Source organism: Equus quagga, chromosome 7 (assembly GCF_021613505.1).
Source record: "Equus quagga isolate Etosha38 chromosome 7, UCLA_HA_Equagga_1.0, whole genome shotgun sequence".
In the NCBI taxonomy this organism is placed as follows: domain Eukaryota; kingdom Metazoa; phylum Chordata; class Mammalia; order Perissodactyla; family Equidae; genus Equus; species Equus quagga.
In genome coordinates, this window is record NC_060273.1 from 126,981,169 (window position 1) to 126,986,471 (window position 5,303).

Sequence of the window (5,303 nt, forward strand, 5' to 3'; positions counted from 1 at the left end):
GGCAGAAGGCACTCGGTGTGGCTCAGTGTGACCAGCAGCCAGTGTTCAACGTTCTCCCACAGCCTTTCCTGTCCTACAGAGAACCTGCCCCCAAAAGAAGATAGTCACTGTATTTGAATATTTTCTTAAATGAAAAAGGCCAAGAGAAATTCTTTTGCATCTCAAGAGCTGAAACTAAATATTTTCCTGTACTGATGGGAAGCTCAGGGGCATGGATGTCAGGCAAGGAGGGGAGAACTCGGTGCTGCCGGCCAGGCCCCGCAGACCCCCTCACGCCAGCATCTCCCCAACTGGCCACACGGTGTCGCCTGCCATCCCTTGTGTGCCATGGCTGCTCTGGGACACACCACTTAAAACTTTCAAAAACTGTCTCTGAAACTTCTGAATTGTTCGCTTTAAAATGGTTAATTTTGTGTTCTGGAAATTTTACCTCAATAAGGAAACTTCTTGAAGAAAGATATTAGGGGGCCTGCTTGGTGGCACAGTGGTTGTGTTTGCACACTCTGCTTCCAGGGCTCGGGGTTTGGAGGTTCAGATCCCAGGCGTGGACCTACACAGTGCTTGTCTGGCCATGCTGTGGCGACGCCCCACATACAAAATAGAGGAGGATTGGCACTGATGTTAGCTCAGAGACAATCATCTTCCTCACCAAAACGAATAAATAAATAAAAAAAGATATTAGGAAAAGCATGTGAAAGAAAGGCAGCGAAAGTTGTCCAGGAGGGTTGCCTGTTTAAAGACTGACTCCCCCACCCATCCCAGGCACAGAATACTCCCCCTCCCCAAAACCTGATTCGCTCTAGTGTTAAAGCGTCACCAGCCCTCGGCGTGGCACGAGAGCCGTATCACTGCTCCAGCGTCTCCAGCGTCTCCAGCCCTCATAGCCGCCATTTCTTATTCGGTCCCATGTAGACAGGGTCTCTGCACCCCCACGCCTGCTTGGTAAGCGAGGCTCTCAGAGACCCCACCTTCCACTCCCTCCCTTCCTTTCTCCTAACTCCCTGCTCTGTCATCTGTACTTTTATTTTTATATCACTGAGGTTGATAAAAGGTTATTCTCTCCTGCAATTATAATTGTCTTCTGCACTCGGTCTTCAAAGTTAAAAATCAAGTAAGTTTTTCTACCGCTCTGAGCGTCTGTGCATTGTTCGCTGCACTGTTGGAAGACCGCTTTCCAACAAGATCCCCGGAACTGAACACCATGAGCTTCCGATGTAACGGGCTTCCCAAGTGCCTAAAATATTACATAAGAATAGACCCAGATCAAGGCAAATATAGTGAAATTTTAGACCGCTGTAGAAAAAGAGTAAATCCTACATGTTTCCAAAGAAGAGAGGGAGTACATGTCCCACATAACAGATCAGGAATCAGAATGGCTTCAGATTTTCCCTCAATACCTCTGGGAACTAGAAGACAGGGGACGAATGCCTTCAGATTTCTGAAGGACAATTATTTTCAACTTAGAACTTTAAACCCGGGAAAATGATCAAAGAAGCGTTAGGGTCAGACTTTTTCAGATATGCAAGGACTCAAAAATTTACCTTCCATGTACCCTTTCTAGGAAGTCACTGGAGATATGTACCAACAAAGTGAGGAAGTGAATTAAGAAAGAGGCAGACAGAGGATCCATAGATCAGGGTCCATCCAGGAGAAGCACAGAGCAAGGTCTCAGGGGGACGGCACAGCAGCGTTCCCAGGAAGCAGTCAATCAAAACTTGAACTAGAGGAGGTGAAAGGAGATTCCAAAGGTCTGACACTATTCCTGGGAATTTGGAACAATCTAAGCAAGCAATCAAGGCAGAGAAACTTAAGTGGGGGGTAGTGGAAGGGAAGACCAAAAGTCCATGGGGAAAAAAATCTGTTCAAGAAAGGAAAGAAGTTATTAATGATGATGATGACAATGAGATTGTTAATTCAAACCTGCAGACTAACCACACATCTCCTCTCTGTCCTGAGATCCGAGTTAAAAAGATAGCGAATAAATTGTGGTATAAACCACAATGTTGAAGAGAACTGGAGAGGTTCCGTCAGTAGACGCAAGTGTTCAGCTTCTTTCTGGAAGGCAGAAAGTAGATGTAGGGATTTCTGATCAAACGTTTATCAAACACAGGCATCTACTTTAACTTGTTCCTAAACCCCCACCAAGACATATTTTTAATGGCATAAAAGCAAGAGGACAGGAAGTCTCATATTCCAGGTAATCCCACTTTATCACCCACAGAGTACGATGTGTCCATCTGGCTTACACACCTTGGGTCGCTTCTGCCTCTCAGCTCCCATCACCTCGGGTCTCAGTGACTCTCACACACTAGGCAGCAGAGCAGCACCCAGGACAGCAGGAAGAGCTGCAGGCCTCATTCTGTTCTTGGTTGCATTCCTGAGGCTCCTTGTGTAAACCAGAAAGCCTCTTGGAGCCCTGGCATCTCACTGGTAAGAAGGGGATAATAATACCAGTCCTGTCGTCTTCAAGGGTGTGGTTGCTGCACTGAAATGAGACCAGAAGTAGGTAGAAACTGTGTCCTCATCCTCAAGCCTTGAATGTTAAGTCATCTCCCTTCAGCATTCAAGTTACAATGAAGGCCCGGGCACACCTGCCCAGGTTAGCAGGCTCTGCCACCCCACCCCACCCTCACTTACCACCATCAACAGTTCCACATCAACCCTGAAACAGATGAGTCTCCAGAGCCTGGGGGATGAGTGGACAGGGACATGACACCGGGTGGAGGCACTGTCCACTGACACAGGGCCGTGCCTGCCGCGCAAAATGTGATGTGTTCCCATTGTTTTCTTGCTGTTACCAACTCAGACAAAGGAGGGTATGCCTTCCCTAACGTTTCACTCAGCAGGGTGCCCAGGTACACAGGGACCTGGACACTCATTCTCTGTATGAAAGCCCCTTGCCCTAGACATGGTGGTGGTGCCAGGGGGATGGTGGCCAGAGGTGATGTTCTAGCAACAGCCTTTTTCTCCTGCCTACCAGCCCTGGCACGGCACCCAGGTCAACAGTGCCAGTTCTCCAGCTGAATTGTACCTTACGGCTTCATTGTCGGTTTTTTTTCCATCTCTCTCCATCTGCATGTTCCCGTACTCCGCTGTGGTAGTAGGCTGTAGCAGGCTGAATAATGGGACCCCAAAGAGGTTCACGTCCTAATCCTGGGAATCTATGAATACGTCACCTTACATGACAAAAGGAACTTTACAGATGTAATAAATTAAGGATCTTGAGACGGGAAATTATTCTGCATTATCAGAGTGGGCCCAGAATAATCACAATCTCCCCCAGAGGGAGAGAAGGGAGCAGGAGAGAAAGACGTGTGACAACAGAAGCAGAGTTGAGAGTGTGAGAAATTGAGATTCAAAGACAGAGGAAGGGGCCACCAGCCAAGGAATGCAGCAGCCTCGAGAAGCTGGAAAAGGCAAGAAAACGGATTCTCCCTGGAGCCTCCAGAAAGAGCGCGGCCCTGCCCTTACCTAACTTAGGTGTGTGAAACCCCATTTGGACATCTGACTTCCAGAACCATAAGAGAATAAATTTGTGTTGTTTTAAATCACCAAGTTTGTGGTAATTTGTTATAAGCAGCAATAGGGAACTAAAGAATAGAAGTGAAAATTAGATCATCTACTTTGAGAAACTGTTTGGCAATATCTCCAGGAGCTGAGCATATGCCTGTTAATGACTCACACTTCCACTCCCAGGTCTGTCCCCACTGGAAATGTGTGTACGTGTTCACCAAAGACGTCTACTCTGATGTTACTACAGCCATGCTATTATTCATAATGTCCCAAAGCTGAGAATTACCCAGATGTCTACCAGTAGTAAAATGAATAAATTGAGGTGCATTCACACAGTGGAATACTACACAGCAAAAACAATGGACAAACTATGACCACAGACAGTAGCATCTCTTAAACATAATGTCGAGTGAAAGAAGCCAGACAACAGAGCATATCCTGTATGGTTCGATTGCTATAAAGTACAAACACAAGAGAAGTAATCTGTGCTGGTTGAAGCCACTACCCTGTCAGCGCAAAGGGAGATATGAGGGAGTCTTCTGGGGAGCTGTCAGTCTTCTGTCTGTCTCTCACTCCCTCTCTCTCTCTTTTTTTTTTTTGGTGAGGAAGATTGGCCCTGAGCTAACTTCTGTGCCAATCTTCCTCTGTTTTGTATGTGGGACACCACCACAGCATGGCTTCATAAGTGGTGGCCCCCATGCTGTGGGCCCGAACCATGGTCTATGAAGCAGAGCCCACAAACGACCGCTAGGCCACCAGGCCGGCCCCTTCTGTCCCTTGATCTTAACGATGCTTCAGTTTCTGTGAACTCATTGAACTTGTGAAATGTGCACCTTTTAATATGTACTATAGGTTAATAAAACTTTTTTTTTTGAATGGGGGAAACAGGATCTGTGCCTTCATGCAAATTTGCCCAGTCCCTCCCTGGGCACCTCCAGTCTCCCCCAACAAGTGGCCTGGGCACAGGGCAACCCAGATTCAGGGTTCCAGGTCCCTAGAGCCCAACTCTGGGTTAACATGTCCTGTGAACTTGCTTTCATAGATCCACTAAGGGCCCATTTCAGCGGATTATTTCCCTAAATAAAGGAAGCCTGCCCAGAGGTAAGTCTACTTTCCCCCTTTGGGGACCCAAAACTACAGAGTGGTTTTCGTTGACCTTATCTGAACAACAACAAATGGTCATGGTCTTTTCTCCACTTGACCATAAATGAAGAGTTAAGATCATTGCTGCTTCTTAATTTCGTCTCCCTTTATCCCGCACTGGAGTTTAACACATACGATACATTATGAGGCGTTTTGTTAAGGTGTTACACTGATGTTGTAATAATACTGTAATAAAGTTATAAACTCATAACAACAAAAACAAGAAGGGTTGCTCCCACCCCCCACCCCCCCCCAAGCTGAAGTGAAACTCCGGCCGTTCCTAAAGTAGGTTCAGGGACCCGAAAGGGAAAGAGGGACCCGCGGGGGACAGACAGGGAGCAGCCGGGAGGATGTGAACCGGGGGAGGGACGCAGAGACGGACGGGGGAACCGGGGCCCGAGATGCAGCAGCGGTCGGCGCCCCGCAGCTGGAAGACCCTGCGGCCCCTGCTCCGGGCCGAGCCGCCCGGGCCGAGCGCAGCGGCCGGGCTGGGGCGGGGGCGCACGTGCAGGGACGGGAGGCCGAGCCTCGAGGGCAGACCTCGGCCCCGCCGCCCCCGCCGCGCAGCCCGAGCCCGAGCCCGAGCCCGCGCGTCACTCGCGGCCGCAGCGCGGCGCCGCCGGCGTCTGGCGAGGTGCGCGCCTCGC